This window comes from Bombina bombina, chromosome 3 (assembly GCF_027579735.1).
Source record: "Bombina bombina isolate aBomBom1 chromosome 3, aBomBom1.pri, whole genome shotgun sequence".
Taxonomy (NCBI): Eukaryota; Metazoa; Chordata; class Amphibia; order Anura; family Bombinatoridae; genus Bombina; species Bombina bombina.
In genome coordinates this window covers 772,782,578-772,800,738 of record NC_069501.1, presented here as the reverse complement: position 1 = coordinate 772,800,738, position 18,161 = coordinate 772,782,578, and the positions used below count along the sequence as shown (strand labels likewise).

General features: G+C 37.0%; 1 protein-coding gene across 1 annotated transcript in view; it reads right to left on the bottom strand.

Moving 5' to 3' along the window:
* Window positions 1-17,143, bottom strand: part of LOC128654011 (interleukin-1 receptor type 1-like) — a 174,736-nt gene extending 157,593 nt beyond the window's left edge. Inside the window, exons 1-2 of the mRNA XM_053707654.1 lie at window positions 17,068-17,143; window positions 198-267 (exon numbers count right to left, since the gene is read on the bottom strand). The gene's annotated coding sequence lies outside the window, so the exon portion shown is untranslated. The remainder of the gene's footprint in view (window positions 1-197; window positions 268-17,067) is intronic.
* Between the last annotated feature and the right edge of the window lie 1,018 nt (window positions 17,144-18,161).

Sequence of the window (18,161 nt, the reverse complement as noted above, 5' to 3'; positions counted from 1 at the left end):
TTCGCGAGCTGGGTTTGCACTAGAGCAAACGTTTTTCAACTTGTATTACCAGCGCAACCAGACTCACGAAAACTGTTTACAAGTAAGACATTTTTAACTTACGTAAAGCTTTCTTCTTATGCAAGAACGAAAATAGACCAAAATGCCCCTTTCTACTATATACAATCAAAAATTTGCAAACAGTAAAATCTACTCACCAGCCTTAAGTGCAACCAAATAAATTAAACTCAGAAGAAGCAAACACAATTTGGCGTACATCATCAGTACCTACAGATTTAAAAATAAAGTATTTTGTCATTTTGCAGGTTATAGAAACGTATATAATTTATTATGTTTGTCCAGATCATTAACAATGTATAAGTTATCATAATAACAATGGTGATGATACAGTAACATAAACAAATACAAATTGGATCAATACAAATATGTACACAACGACTGTTAATCTTAAAGAATTAAGTGAAATAGTTAGTTGCCATCTGAATAATGTAACATATAATTCTGTTAAAAAGCTGCTAATAAATACAGAATTGTAATTATAGGAGGTTTTAACTACCCCCAAATAAGGATTTTCATTGATTTGCTAAAAATGGAACTGTAAGCTACCGGAGAGGCCGACAACTAAAAGTAGTTTACAGCTCCATTTTAGAACCAGGTTTCCATTCAAATATTTAGCATATTGCGTGTAGTTGCTCTTTTTGTGTAGGGGTAAGTTAAGATTGTGTTAATACAGATCCAACGTTAGATTTCTCGAAAATTGTGCCATAACAATTTCGTTTCTATGGTAACCCAACCTTACACTATAAAATTTACATTTAATGTCTCTGCTCCTTATCTGTTGTCACTTCTAGAGAGAAACAAAAACAAAGATGCATTGATTTTATTAGAAATGAAATGAAAAAAATGTTTTATTTAATGAAAAACTTTTTTTTGTTTATTACATTTTTAAATGTATTTATATGTGTAATATTTAGTGCTACCCTAGGCATAGGCCTAGTTGGAATTATGGAGATATGTGCTTGATTTTATTTTTAAATGTAAATACATACTGATTTTTTAATAGGAACAAATACATATTTCAAATAACAATACGTTTATGAAATAAACACTTTTGCATTGTTTGAAAACTTTAATATCTCAGTGGAAAAGAGGCCTAAAAAAGCTTATTTTTACTCTTTTACACCTAGTTGAGCATGCTGCAATGTTTGAGATATTATCGATGTGAATCTTGAGTAAATTTGCGCTTTTCGGCTTCTACTATTTTCTATGAGCTGTGTAATTCTTTTTTGTTAAGCGTAGTGGCTCATTGTAACAAGCCCTAAATGGGGCTTAATGAAATCTTCATGTCACAATTAATAGAGGAGCCAGTGCTATCAAATAATACAAAATAATATCAAACATAGAAGTCAAAGAACATTTAGTTAACAATAATCATAATATAGTCACAACTGAAATCAGTTTCCATAAGCAGTGTAACAAGGGTTCAACCAAGACTTTTAATTTAAAAAAAGCAACTTTAATCATTTAAGGAAATTGTTAAATTGGGACAAAATATTGTCAAATAAAAACAAACAAAGAGGATAAATGGAGAAAAGCAAAAAATAAATAAATCCAGTTCAATGTGCTTAAATGCAAATGTATTAAGAGAAATTAGGAATAGTTAACAGTGACCAGGAAAAGGATGAGGTGCTAAACCATTTGTTTTCTTCAGTATACACAGGAGAAGATACTTTATATTGAAACAAACTAGAACATATAAGCCCATACCAATAACTGGGTTATCTTTAGATGATATCAGAAAAAACTTGATAATATTAAGGTAAATACAATCCCAGGTCTAGATGGAATACATCCAAGAAATCTAGCTAAGCCTCTATTTAATTTTTCAAGACTCATTATCCTTGGGCATAGTTCCCCAGGACTGGCAAAAATCTGATGAGGTGGCACATTTTTAAAAAAAGGAAAGCAAGGCTGATCCAGGAAGCTATAGACCAGTAATTGGTAGTGCTTAAGATAATGGAAAGGGTCTTAAAAGGTTATATTCAAGACAGAGTATATTCATGAAAACAACATTAGAAATTCAAATCAGCATGGTTTTATGAGAAATAGAGCATTTCAAACTAATCTAATTTGAATCTATGAAGAAGTAAGAATATAAATAAAGGTAAATCAGCCGAAAGGCTTTTAATATAGTGCCACAGAGATTATTGTACTCAATGAAAGGACTGGGAGTACTGAATAATGTTAGCTCATGAATAAATAACTGGATAAAAGAAATTGAGTTCCCCTATGGATTAATACTGGGTCCTATTCTTTTTAATATTTTTGTAAATGACTTGGAGAAAGGATTTTGGAGACGATTTATCAAGCTCCGTATGGAGCTTGATGCCCCTGTTTCCATGCAAGCCTTTTAAAGACCGCTGCTCCATAACTTGTCCGCCTGCTCTGAGGCCGTGGAGAGAAATCAACAAATTGTGTGTGTGCAGGGGGGGCGGCATTGCACCAGCAGTTCACAAGAATTACTGGTGCAATGATAAATGCAGACAGCTTATGCTGTCGGCATTTATCCATGTGCAGCGGACATGATACGCTACATCGTATCATGTCTGCTTGCACTATAATAAATATACCCATAAATGTCAATGCTCTGCAAGGGAATTTACAAAAACTGGAAGAATGGGATGATAAATAGAAAATTAGATTTAAAGGGATATCAGGGTCAAAATTACATTTTCATAATTCAGATAGAGCATGCAATCTTAAAAATATTTCTAATTTACTTTCATTCTAACATTGCACACATCTTTTTAAATGTTCACTTTCTGAGACACCAGCTCCTACTGAGCATGTGCAAGAGTTCACAGTGTATACATATATGAGTCTGTGATTGGCAAATGCCTGTCACATGATACGGGGGTGGGGAAATAGGAAATTTTGGTTTATTTTTTAAACCTTCTGCTTATATTAAATTTGAAGTAAATATTGTTATATTGTCTTTTTATTATGTGTTTTTAAATTATGCAGTTCTACTGTAATTAATCGTCCTTTAATACTGATAAATGTAAGGTTCTACATTTTGAAATTGAAAATATGCAGGCTACCTATTATTTAAATTGGAGAAAGAGAAGGAAAAAGATTTAGGTGTACTTCTAAAGCAAATAACATACTAGTGTGTATTAAAAAAGGCATGAATGCAAGGGGAAAAAAAGCATAATTCTGATACTATATAAATCACTGGTAATACCTCACCTTGAGTTTGGAATCCAATTTTGAAAAAGGACATTGCTTCTTTAGAAAAAAGTGCAGACAAGGGCCACACAAACTAATACGAGGAATGGTGGTTTTAGACTATGAGTAGATGCTAGCTAAATTGGGAATGTTTACTCTAGAAAAAAGGTGTTTAAGAAGTGATATGATTACTTTATATAAATATATTCAAGGCCCTTATACAGAGTTGGCAAAAGTTATGTTTATTTCAAGACAATTGTTTGTGACAAGAGAGAAAGATGTAATCTACAGCAACGTAAAAAAATCCATTGTAAATGATGTAGCTACTTGCCTAAGGAGGTAGTGAATGCCAATACCTTAGATATTTTAAAATTACTTAGACTGTATTCTGCCACTAATATGCTCCAAACTTTAAATTGCTACCTCCCGAAAACAACATGAAATATTTATCTGCAATGATAATCTACCAATTTTGTAATCCAAAAAATGTACGCAATTTAAATCAAACAAAATTATGATTTAGTGGGTTTTAAAACATTAATATTAGAGTTGAAGAGTCAGTGTTGATTGATCCCCTTTAGTTATTTATAGCTATGCTAATAGGTTGTGTGCAATGAACCTGTTGTTCTCCAAAACCATAAAGATAAGTGAGTATGTCTTTTTAAGGGATTGTTTAAACGTCATTCTCAGAATAGTGAAGAACAACAGGTGATGGTGGCACACTTTCAGAGCAAGAAATCTTTAATAAAAGGGCAACGTTTTAGGACTCCTGACCCTTTCTCAAGCTACTACATAACGAGACAAACATACATTTTATAGGGTACAGAATTAAAATGGTAACCACTCACCTGTGGCTAGAAGGGGCTAAATCACATGACTACATACCTATGAGTCAGCTGAGCTTACTGTTACACTGACAGTTAACCCTTTTACTGCAGGATGAAAGTGGAATACATATTAAAAACAAAGGCAGAAAAACAGAATAAATACCTCAATATTACAAAAAAATGCAAAAAAGCACACTGTGTCTATTTAAGAAATATTAAGCTAACTAGAGGAGCAGACATTAGATTAATGGAAGTAAGTTAAAGTCTCTATTGAGGCCTTTAGGGTGCACAGTGTTAAGGTGCCATATCCATTTGGCTTCTTTGTATAAAAGGTCTTTATTTCTATCCCCATCCCTGGTATTTTTAAGGGCCTTGTCTATAACCATAAACCTTAGTTGATTAGCTTGATGTCCCATTTCAATGAAATGGGCAGGTACTGGTAAATACACCGTAGACTTATTTCTAATGGTGGACTTGTGTTTACAAACCCTATCTCTGACTATTTGGCTGGTCTTCTCTATGTATAAGAGACCAAATGAACACTTAAGGGTATACACAACATATGAGGAGTGGACTCACAAGCGTAATGACCAGATATTTAGATTTTTTTTTACCAGTATGGGGATGTTAGATAGTATTGCCTTTAATTACACTATTGCACTGGGCATATCCAAGGCAGGGGAAAGTTCCCTGTCTAGACTTGTCAAAATAAGGAAGAGGTGTTACTTTAGTATTATGAACATTAGCATGCACCAAACGTTTGCCTATAGTTCTGCCTTTCCTAAAAGAGGCCCTTGGGATCTGTTTGAACTCTTCTATCGTAGGGAAAGCTTCCTGTAGTAGAGACCTATTATTTTTGATGATATTAAAAATCTGCCTGCTGTTAGTGTTATATGTACTTATAATTTGATCAAAAGGTCCAGGAGGAAACTCAAAAAGAATGGGGACACGCTCCAGACCGGAACGCGGCCAGAGGAAATAAATGTTATCAACTTATCCTCCAGAGCACTATAGGATGACGAAACACAGGTATTGAACTTGGGGCTGTCATTTTTCCATACTGAACAGCTGGACTCTTTCTCTCTCATGACAGATCTTACTAGATTCTTTAGGAATCTCAGGCCTAGATTTAGAGTTTGGCGGTAGCCGTGAAAACCAGCGTTAGAGGCTCCTAACGCTGGTTTTAGGCTACCGCCGGTATTTGGAGTCACTCAAAATAGGGTCTAACGCTCACTTTCCAGCCGCGACTTTTCCATACCGCAGATCCCCTTACGTCAATTGCATATCCTATCTTTTCAATGGTATTTTTATAACTCCGGTATTTAGAGTCGTGTCTGAAGTGAGCGTTAGACATCTAACGACAAAACTCCAGCCGCAGGAAAAAAGTCAGTAGTTAAGAGCTTTCTGGGCTAACGCCGGTTTATAAAGCTCTTAACTACTGTACTCTAAAGTACACTAACACCCATAAACTACCTATGTACCCCTAAACCGAGGTCCCCCCACATCGCTGACACTCTAAAAAAATTTTTTAACCCCTAATCTGCCACCTACGTTATCCTTATGTACCCCTAATCTGCTGTCCCTAACACCGCCGACCCCTGTATTATATTTATTAACCCCTAATCTGCCCCCCTCAACGTCGCCTCCACCTGCCTACACTTATTAACCCCTAATCTGCCGACCGCAAAGCGCCGCCACCTACGTTATCCTTATGTACCCCTAATCTGCTGCCCCTAACACCGCCGACCCCTATATTATATTTATTAACCCCTAATCTGCCCCCCACAACGTCGCCTCCACCTGCCTACACTTATTAACCCCTAATCTGCCGACCGGACCTGAGCGCTACTATAATAAAGTTATTAACCCCTAATCCGCCTCACTAACCCTATCATAAATAGTATTAACCCCTAATCTGCCCTCCCTAACATGGCCGACACCTAACTTCAATTATTAACCCCTAATCTGACGACCGAATCTCGCCGCTATTCTAATAAATGTATTAACCCCTAAAGCTAAGTCTAACCCTAATACTAACACCCCCCTAAGTTAAATATAATTTAAATCTAACGAAATTAATTAACTCTTATTAAATAAATTATTCCAATTTAAAGCTAAATACTTACCTGTAAAATAAATCCTAATATAGCTACAATATAAATTATAATTATATTATAGCTATTTTAGGATTTATATTTATTTTACAGGTAACTTTGTATTTATTTTAACCAGGTACAATAGCTATTAAATAGTTAAGAACTATTTAATAGCTAAAATAGTTAAAATAATTACAAATTTACCTGTAAAAGAAATCCTAACCTAAGTTACAAATAAACCTAACACTAGACTATCAATAAATTAATTAAATAAACTACCTACAATTACCTACAATTAACCTAACACTACACTATCAATAAATTAATTAAATACAATTGCTACAAATAAATACAATAAAATAAACTAGCTAAAGTACAAAAAATAAAAAAGAACTGTTACAAAAAATAAAAAAATATTTACAAACATAAGAAAAATATTACAACAATTTTAAACTAATTACACCTACTCTAAGCCCCCTAATAAAATAACAAAGCCCCCCAAAATAAAAAAATGCCCTACCCTATTCTAAATTACTAAAGTTCAAAGCTCTTTTACCTTCCGATCAGCCAATAGAATGCAAGCTCAATCTGATTGGCTGATTGGATCAGCCAATCGGATTGAACTTGATTCTGATTGGCTGATTCCATCAGCCAATCAGAATATTCCTACCTTAATTCCGATTGGCTGATAGAATCCTATCAGCCAATCGGAATTCGAGGGACGCCATCTTGGATGACGTCATTTAAAGGAACCGTCATTCGTCGTTCAGTCGTCGGCCAGGATGGATGTTCCGCGGTGGAGGTCTTCAGGATGCTGCCGCTTCGCTCTGGATGGATGCCGCTTGGATGAAGACTTCAATCGGATGGAAGACCTCTTCTGGCCCGCTTGGATGAAGACTTCAGCCGGATCATGGACCTCTTCAGCCCCCCGCTTGGGCTTGGATCAGGACATCGGAGGAGCTCTTCTGGACCGATCGGTGAACCTGGTATGGTGAAGACAAGGTAGGATGATCTTCAGGGGCTTAGTGTTAGGTTTATTTAAGGGGGGTTTGGGTTAGATTAGGGGTATGTGGGTGGTGGGTTGTAATGTTGGGGGGCTTGGGTATTGTATGTTTTTTTTTACAGGCAAAAGAGCTGTATTTCTTGGGGCATGCCCCGCAAAGGGCCCTGTTCAGGGCTGGTAAGGTAAAAGAGCTTTGAACTTTAGTAATTTAGAATAGGGTAGGTCATTTTTTTATTTTGGGTTTTTTTTTTTATTTTATTAGGGGGCTTAGAGTAGGTGTAATTAGTTTAAAATTGTTGTAATATTTTTCTTATGTTTGTAAATATTTTTTTATTTTTTGTAACTTAGTTCTTTTTTATTTTTTGTACTTTAGCTAGTTTATTTAATTGTATTTATTTGTAGCAATTGTATTTAATTAATGTATTGATAGTGTAGTGTTAGGTTAATTGTAGGTAATTGTAGGTAGTTTATTTAATTAATTTATTGATAGTCTAGTGTTAGGTTTATTTGTAACTTAGGTTAGGATTTCTTTTACAGGTACATTTGTAATTATTTTAACTATTGTAGCTATTAAATAGTTCTTAACTATTTAATAACTATTGTACCTGGTTAAAATAAATACAAAGTTACGTGTAAAATAAATATAAATCCTAAAATAGCTATAATATAATTATAATTTATATTGTAGCTATATTAGGATTTATTTTACAGGTAAGTATTTAGCTTTAAATAGGAATAATTTATTTAATAAGAGTTAATTAATTTCGTTAGATTTAAATTATATTTAACTTAGGGGGGTGTTAGTATTAGGGTTAGACTTAGCTTTAGGGGTTAATACATTTATTAGAATAGCGGCGAGATTCGGTCGTCAGATTAGGGGTTAATAATTGAAGTTAGGTGTCGGCGATGTTAGGGAGGGCAGATTAGGGGTTAATACTATTTATGATAGGGTTAGTGAGGCGGATTAGGGGTTAATAACTTTATTATAGTAGCGCTCAGGTCCGGTCGGCAGATTAGGGGTTAATAAGTGTAGGCAGGTGGAGGCGACGTTGTGGGGGGCAGATTAGGGGTTAATCAATATAATATAGGGGTCGGCGATGTTAGGGCAGCAGATTAGGGGTACATAGGGATAATGTAAGTAGCGGCGGTTTACGGAGCGGCAGATTAGGGGTTAATAATAATATGCAGGGGTCAGCGATAGCGGGGGCGGCAGATTAGGGGTTAATAAGTGTAAGGTTAGGGGTGTTTAGACTCGGGGTACATGTTAGAGTGTTAAGTGCAGACGTAGGAAGGGTTACCGCATAGCAAACAATGGGGCTGCGTTAGGAGCTGAACGCGGTTTTTTTGCAGGTGTTTGGGGTTTTTTTCAGCTCAAACAGCCCCATTGTTTCCTATGGGGGAATCGTGCACGAGCACGTTTTTGAGGCTGGCCGCGTCCGTAAGCAACTCTGGTATCGAGAGTTGAAGCTGCGTTAAAAATGCTCTACGCTCCTTTTTTGGAGCCCAACGCAGCCTTTATGTAGACTCTCGATACCAGAGTTATTTTTATGGTGCGGCCAGAAAAAAGCCGGCGTTAGTTTTTTGGGTCGTTACCGACAAAACTCCAAATCTAGGCCTGAGATTGAAGGCTTTTTTCAATAATCCCAACAGATTTTACAACTTAATTAAATCAAATTCATTCTAATTATACCAATGCTACTAAACCGTTTGACACAGGGGATTACCAATTATGCTCCAAAAGTAACTTTAACCCCATGGGTGACAATCCAGCAGTGGAAACATTTATCAAAATTGTAGAAACAAAATTTCAGGATCTTGCTCACAAAAAATACAAAAGGGGACTTTCATCATAACCTGACTAAGGGACAATCAGATGCTTCAAAAACCCTACAGGAATAATAAAAGATCACTATCAAGCCTACTGACAAGGGCGGGGCGGTGGTGGTCATGGACACCAAAAAATATCAGTCTGAAATTTGTAGACAACTTAACAATGCTCAAGTATATGAAAGGCTGGATAAGGATCCTACTAATACCATTCATAAAGAACTTGCATTTATACTGAATTTTGCCCTTAACAAGGACTTGATTACAAAAAACTGATTTTCTTCTTCCTACATACCCTATTGTACCCCTTTTTACATTGTGCCCAAGATACACAAGAGTCTTGATGACCCCCCTGGTCACCCCATAGTGGCAGGGATAGGGTCCCTCTTAAGTCCCACTGCTCAATTTTTAGATAAGATTTTGGCACCCAAGGTAAATCGTACATAAAAGACACCACACACTATTTAGCTATTACTAAATTGTTTACTAATGTCAATGATGAGGTTTGGTTATACACCTGGGATGCATCTTCCCTATATACAGTAATTCTCCAGTCAGTGGGTTTAGACTGTAAATGCTGGCAAATTGTAAACTATATAGTAAATCACAATTGGACCTTTTGATACAATTATTGGAAATGGTTCTAACCAATATTTTTTTCCTTTTTGATAACATTTTCTACATGCAAATAACAGGTATGGCTATGGGGTCGAATGTGGCCCCAGCCTATGCATGTTTGATTATGTATATGATAGAGGAGACATTTGTTTATCCTCACCCTTTGTTCCACCAGTTTTGTCAGGGGTGGCACCGCTACATAGATGACCTGTTCATCGTGTGGCGAGGCCCCCCTGACAAACTGCTGGAATTAAAATCTAAAATTGAAAGGGATGTCCCTTTCTTAAAATTCTCTAGCAAGGTGGATTGCAATCAAGTGGAATTCTTTAAAGACAATGACAGATTCAGTACAGATTTTTATGTCAAGACCAGAGATCGTAACACCTTGCTACACAGAAAAAGTTTTCACCCTGACAGAATTTATCAGAGTGTTCCAAAATCCCAGATGAGGTCAAACGCATAGTATCTGACCCTAAGGCTAGAGAGTCTAGAATTTCTGAGATAAAAGGGAAATTTCAGCAAAGAGGGTTATGTAGCACAGGAACTTACTGACATTAAAAGTTCTCTTGATAGTCCCACTGCTTTATCCTCTAAAAAAAAAACACTTTAAACACAGAATCTACTAGAATGAACTTTGTAAGTACATATGACACTAACAGCAGGCATATTTTTAATATCATCAAAAATAATTGGTCTCTACTACAGGAAATTTGCCCTACCATAGAAGAGTTCAAACAAATCCCAAGGGCATCTTTTAAAAGGCAGAACTATAGGCAAATGTTTGGTGCGCGCAAATGTTCATAATAATAAAGTAATACCCTTCCTTAAGTTTGGCAAACCTAGACAGGGAACTTTTCCCTGCCTTGGACGTGCCCAGTGCAATAGTGTAATTAAAGGCAATACTATCTCACATCCCCATACTGGTAAAAAAATTATATATATCTGGTCATTACACTTGTGAGTCCCCATATGTGGTGTATGCCCTCAAGTGTCCATGCGGTCTCTTGTACATAGGGGAGACTACCCAAAAGGTCAGAGATAGGGTTTGTAAACACCATTGTAAACACCATTAGAAATTAGTCTACAGCCCATTTACCAGTACTTGCCCATTTCATTGAAATGGGACATCAAGCTAATCAACTCAAGTTCATGGTTATAGACAGGGCCCTTAAAAATACCAGGGGAGGGGATAGAAATAATGACCTTTTATACAAAGAATACAAATGGATATGGTGCCTTAACACTATGCATCCTAAAGGCCTCAATAAAGACTTTAACTTACTTTCATTAATCTATAATCTGCTCCTCTAGTTACCTTAATATTTCTTAAATATACACAGTGTACTTTTTTTTCATTTTTTTGTAATATTGAGGTATTTATTCTATGTTTTGCTGCCTTTGTTTTTAATAGGTATTCCACTTTCATCCTGCAGTGAGAGGGTTAACTGTCAGCGTAACAGTAAGCTCACCTGACTCATAGGTATGTAGTCATGTGATTTAGCCCCTCCTAGCTGCAAGTGATTGGTTACCTTTTTAGGTCTGTACCCTATAAAATGTATGTTTGTCTCATTATGTAGTAGCTTGAAAAAGGGACAGGAGTCCCCAAACGTTGCTCTTTTATTAAAGGTTTCTTGCTCTGAAAGTGCGCCACCTTCACCTGTTGTTCTTTACTATATACGGAGGTCATCTGAGGGAGACCTGGATGGTTTGGCACCTAATTCACTCACTCAGGTCAGGCTGTGGCCTTTGGATGTGTGCTGATCCTATATGCTCTTTATAGATTATCAGGATAGTGAGCATAGGTGTTGTCTGGGCTAACAATTCATGTTAAAAAAAAAGCCTAACACCTGCAAAAAAGCAGCGTAAAGCTCCGTAACGCAGCCCCATTGATTCCTATGGGGAAACAAAATTTATGTTTACACCTAACACCCTAACATGAACCCCGAGTCTAAACACCCCTAATCTTACACTTATTAACCCCTAATCAGCCGCCCCAGAGATTATCGACACCTATATTATACTTATTAACCCCGAATCTGCCGCCCCCGACATCGCCGACACCTACATTATACTTATTAACCCCTAATCTGCTGCCCCCAACATCGCCGACACCTACATAATGTTATTAATAACATTATGTAGGTGTCGGCGATGTTGGGGGCAGCAGATTAGGGGTTAATAAGTATAATGTAGGTGTCGCCCCCAATAATGTATCTCCCGTCCCCAATGTTGCCACAACCTACCTACACTTATTAACTCCTAATCTGCCGCCCCCAACGTGATCGCCACTATACTAAATTTATTAACCCCTAAACTTAACCCTAAGTCTAACCTTAACCCTAAAACCCACTAACTTTAATGTAATTAAAATAAATCTAAATAAAACCTACTATTAATAACTAAATAAATCCTATTTAAAACTAAATGCTTACCTGTAAAATAAACCCTAAGCTAGCTACAATATAACTAATAGTTACATTGTATCTAGATTAAGTTTTATTTTTATTTCACAGCTAAGTTTGTATTTATTTTAACTAGGTAGAATAGTTAGTAAATAGTTATTAACTATTTACTAACTACCTAGCTAAAATAAATACAAATGTACCTGTAAAATAAAACCTAACCTGTCTTACACTAACACCTAACCTTACACTACAATTAAATAAATTACATAAATTAAATACAATTAACTAAATTACAAAAACCCCCCACTAAATTACACAAAATAAAAAAAAGAAATGATCAGATATTTAAACTAATTACACCTAATCTAATAGCCCCCCCAAAATAAAAAAAACCTAATCTAAACTAAACTAAACTACCAATAGCTCTTAAAAGGGCCTTTTGCAGGGCATTGCCCCAAAGAAATCAGCTCTTTTACCTGTAAAAAAAAAATCCAACCACCCCCCACAGTAAAACCCACCACCCACACAACCAACCCCCCAAATAAAATCCTACCTAAAAAACCTAAGCTCCCCATTGCCCTGAAAAGGGCATTTGGATGGGCATTGCCCTTAAAAGGGCATTTAGCTCTTTTTCTGCCCAAAACCCTTAACTAAAAATAAAACCCACCCAATAAACCCTTAACAAAGCCTAACACTATCCTCCGAAGATCCACTTACAGTTTATGAAGACCCGACATCCATCCTCAACGAAGTTTCCAAATTAGGTTTCCCTTTAAATGACGTCATCCAAGATGGCGTCCCTTAGATTCCGATTGGCTGATAGATTTCTATCAGCCAATCGGAATTAAGGTTGAAAAAATCCTATTGGCTGTTGAAATCAGCCACTAGGATTGAGCTTTCATCCTATTGGCTGATCCAATCAGCCAATAGGACTGAGGTCAATAGGTTAGGGTTAGACTTAAGGTTAGGTTTAGGGGTTAATAAATTTAGTATAGTGGCGGAGACGTTGGGGGCGGCAGATTAGGGGTTAATAAATGTAGGTAGGTGGCAGCGATGTTAGGGGCAGCAGATTAAGGATTAATAATATTTAACTAGTGTTTGCGATGCGGGAGTGTGGTGTTTTAGGGGTTAATATGTTTATTATAGTGGCGGCAATGTCCAGAGTGGCAGATTAGGGGTTAATTATTTTATTTTAGTGTTTGTGATGCGGGAGGGCCTCGGTTTAGGGGTTAATAGGGAGTTTATGGGTGTTAGTGTACTTTTTAGCACTTTAGTTATGAGTTTTATGTTACAGCTTTGTAGCGTTTGTAAACTCATAACTACTGACTTTCAGTTTACGGTATGGATCTTGGCGGTATAGGCTGTACCGCTCACTTTTTGGCCTCCCAGGCAGACTCGTAATACCGGCGCTATGGAAGTCCCATTGAAAAAGGACTTTTTGAAAGCTGCGGTATTTACGTTGCGTTACGGACAAAAAGTGTGCGTGCAGCTAAACCTGCAAGACCAGTGGTAGTGAAAAAAACACTTAACACTGCTTTTTCACTCATACCGCAAAACTCGTAATCTAGCCGTATGTTTCTTATAGGATTTTCATTTGCTTATGTGTGGTTACTACTTGAGAGTATGAAATTAAATGGAAAACTATATAAATATAGCTGGTGGTTTGTTTTTTCCCAATCAATTCAGCAATTTCATTGGTAGTTTGTATCAGGTTTCAAATAAAAAAAGTTCTGAGATGCTTTTAACTATTTAACCAATTTTTGTCAAAAGCAAAACTGGAATCTAGACCAATTGCTTGACAAATTGCTATAAAGTAAACATTAGAACCATTACTGTGATTTGGGCATGTGAAAAATGTTTTAAAACCATTAAAGGGACACTGAACCCAAAATTTCTCTTTTGTGATTCAGATAGAGCATGCAATTTTAAGCAACTTTCTAATTTACTCCTATTATCAAATTTTCATTAGTCTCTTGGTATTTTTATTTGAAAAGCAAGAATGTAAGTTTAGATGCTGGCCTTTTTTTAGTGAACACACTGGGTTGTTCTTGCTGATTAGTGGATAAATTCATCCACCAAAAAACAAGTGCTGTCCATAAATTGGTTGGCTTCTTAACTTAAACGCCTTTTTTCAAATAAAGATAGCAAGAGAACGAAGAAACAAATGATAATAGGAGTAAATTAGAAAGTTGCTTAAAAATGCATGCTCTATCTGAATCACAAAATAAAAAAATGGGTTCAGTGTCCCTTTAACCCCTTGAGTGCTAACGATGGCTCAGAGCTGTTGCTAGCACTCACCTACCTTTTGAGAAATCTGGGGGCTCCAATCGACTCCCACCCTGGCAATCGGGCCTGTAAAGTGACAGGCATTGCCGGGGCTTCCTGTTATATATATATGTGTGTGCGTTGTAGGAGTGTGTGGTGTGTGTTGTGTGTGTGGGCTATATGAGAGTGTGTGTGGTGTGTCTGTGTTGTAGGAGAGTGTGTGTTGTAGGAGAGCATGTGTGGTGTTTGTGTGTGTGCTGTAATAGAGTGTGTGTGTGTGTGTGTTGTAGGAGAGTGTGGTGTGTGTGTGTGTTGTAGGAAAATATGTGTAGTATGTGTGTGTTGTAGGAAATTGTGTGTTAAATGAGAGTATGTGTGGTTTGTGAGTGGTCATTGTGTTGTATGAGAGTGTGCGTGGTGTGTGTGTTGTGTTGTATGTGAGTGTATGTGTGTTGCATGAGAGTGTGTTTGTGTTGTAAAAGAGTGTGTGTGGTGTTTGCGTGCTTGTTGTAGGAGAGTGTGGTGTTAGTGTGTGTTGTATGTGTGTGGTGTGTGTGTGCTGTAGTAGAGTGTGTGTGGTATGTGTGTGTGTCTTGTAGGAGAGTGTGTGCTATGTGTGTTGTAGGAGCGTGTGTGTAGTATGTGTATGTAATGTGGTAAATTGTGTGTAGTGTGTTCTATAAGAGTGTGTGTGGTTTGTGTGTGATGTTTGTGTGTTGTATGAGAATGTGTGGTGTGTGTGTTTTGTAGGAGAGTGTGTGGTGTGTGTGTGTGTATGATGTAGGAGAGTGTGTGTAATGTGTGTGTGTTATATGAGAGTGTGTGTGGTGTGTGTGTCATTTATCGATGTGCAGCGGACATGATCGCTATAGCGGATCATGTCCGATCGCACATTGGTAATTCAGCCCCCAAGTGTGTGTATAAGAGTGTGTGTAGTGTGTATGTTGTATGAGAGTATGTGTGTGCTGTATGAGAGTGCGTGAGTGTTTGGTGTGTGTGTGTTGTATGTGGTGTGTGTGTTATAGGAAAGTGTTTGTGTGTGTAATGTATGAGAGTGTAAATGGTGTGTGTGTGTTGTATGAGAGTGTGTTGTATGAGATTGTGTGTGTTGTATGAGAGTGTGTGGTGTGTGTGTTGTATGAGTGTGTGTTGTATGAGAGTGTGTGTGTTGTATGAGAGTGTGTGAGGTGTGTGTTATTTGAAAATCTGTGTGCGGTATGTGTGTGCTGTATGAGAGTGTGTGTGGTTTGTGTGTGTGTGTTGTATGTGAGTATGTTGTGTTGTAAGAGAGTGTGTGGTGTGTGTGTGTTGTATGAGAGTTTGTGTGTGTGGTGTAGGAGAGTGTGTTTGGTGTTTGTGTGTGTATGTTGTAGGAGAGTGTGTGTGGTGTGTGTGCTGTAGTAAAATGTGTGGTGTGTGTGTTGTAAGAGATTGTGTGTGTCTTCAAGGAGATTGTGGTGTGTGTGTGTGTTGTAGGAGAGTTTGTGTAATATAGGACATTGTGTGTAGTGTGCTGTATGAGAGTGTGTGTGGTTTGTGTATGGTCTTTGTGTGTATGTTGTAGCAGAGTGTGTGGTGTGTGTGTGTGTGCTGTAGTAGAGTGAGAGAGTGTGTTGTAGGATTGTGTGTGGTGTGTGTGTTGTAGGAGAGTTTGTGGTGTGTGTTTGTTGTTGGAGAGTGTGTATTGTATGATATTGTGTGTAGTGTGTTGAATGATATTGTGTGGTTTGAGTGTGTGTGTGTGTGTGTTGAATGAAAGTTTGTGTGGTGTGTGTGTTGTATGAGAGTGTGTGTGCTGTATGAGAGTGTGTGTGGTGTGTGTATTGTATGATAGTATATGTAGTGTGTGTGTGTATTATATGAGAGTGTGTGTGGTGTATGTGTTGTATGAGAGTGTGTGGGGTGTGTGTATTGTATGAGAGTGTATGTGTGTGTGTTGTATGAGAGTATGCATGGTGTGTGTGTTGTATAATAGTATATGTAGTGTGTGTGTATTGTATGAGAGTGTGTGTGGTGTGTGTGTTGTATGAGAGTGTGTGTGGTGTGTGTGTTATATGAGAGTGTGTGGGGTGTGTGTATTGTATGAGAGTGTATGTGTGTGTTTTGTATGAGAGTATGCCTGGTGTGTGTGTTGTATGATAGTATATGTAGTGTGTGTGTATTGTATGAGAGTGTGTGTGTTGTGTGTGTGTTGTATGAGAGTGTGTGGGGTGTGTGTATTGTATGAGAGTGTGTGTGTTGTATGAGAGTATGTTTGGTGTGTGTGTTGTATGATAGTATATGTAGTGTGTGTTGTATTAGAGTGTGTGTGTTGTATGAGAGTGTATGTGTGTGTATTGTATGAGAGTATGCATGGTGTGTGTGTTGTATAATAGTATATGTAGTGTGTGTGTATTGTATGAGAGTGTGTGTGGTGTGTGTGTTGTATGAGAGTGTGTGTGGTGTGTGTGTTGTATGAGAGTGTGTGGGGTGTGTGTATTGTATGAGAGTGTATGTGTGTGTGTTGTATGAGAGTATGCCTGGTGTGTGTGTTGTATGATAGTATATGTAGTGTGTGTGTATTGTATGAGAGTGTGTGTGTGGTGTGTGTGTTGTATGAGAGTGTGTGGGGTGTGTGTATTGTATGAGAGTGTGTGTGTTGTATGAGAGTATGTTTGGTGTGTGTGTTGTATGATAGTATATGTAGTGTGTGTTGTATTAGAGTGTGTGTGTTGTATGAGAGTGTATGGTGTGTGTTGTATCAGTCTATAAATCTATGTAAATACAGCTCACAGTAAAAAGGCATTGAAAGTACATACATTTGTGTTGAGATATGTGCCTCTTGCTATATAGTAGGACGTCTCTGGAACAGACACTGAATTTTCCAAATGCAACACTTCTGCATACTGCCTGGATGACATCAATTACAGAGCAATACATAGTGAGTGGGAGGAGATATGTTTCAAGTTTGTCAGTATGTGTCTTAAGAAATTCAGCATACTAAAACATATATTATCTCCTGGCCTGTTATTATGTCATATCGGATTAGTGCCACACCTGGAGCTGAAGATTTGTCAGTCCTGTTTTCCCAGAAACACACCCAGGGTTACATTAACAGACACGCAGAGACACAGGTGTGGAATATATAATGCAGATATATGACATTTTTTTTTCTCTCTTACCTAAAGGGGCAGGATTAGATCATTTCAAGGAATTGACTGTCGACTTCACAATCTTGGGTGAACAATATTTCCCAGGGATGCAAGAGAGACTTTAATAGGCTCTCTCATTCAGTCAGTATCATTGCATAATACTTTACTTGAAACTCACCCAGATGTGCACATTTAACAACAACACAAACACAGGAACCCATAGACATTTGCATGCACCCTCAAACACATACAAAGGCACTAATGTTTCCTCTAATTTTTTTGGAGCAGTGTGTGCAAATATTTTGGCTAGTGAAATTTTTGCCCAGCTAGCCAAAATGTGTGCACACTTTAATCTTGAGTGTAATCAGACCTGAAAATGTTTTAAAGGTAGTAAAAAACTACATCATAAAAGCATCATACAAGTTCGGGTGGTCAGGTATGTTACTATCTATAAATATATATATATATATATATATATATATATATATATATATATATATATATATAAATATATATATATATATATATATATATATATATATATATATATATATATATATATATATATATATATATATATATATATATATATATATATATAGGATACTAGGACAAGTGCACTCTCACAAACTGTGTCACAAATGCCAGGGTACTTGAATAATGCAGTAATAATATAGTAAAGAGAAAACAGCACTTTCTGGTCTTAAATATAAGAATTGATTTATTTGCAGTGACGTTTCGGGGAAAGCTTCCCCTTCCTC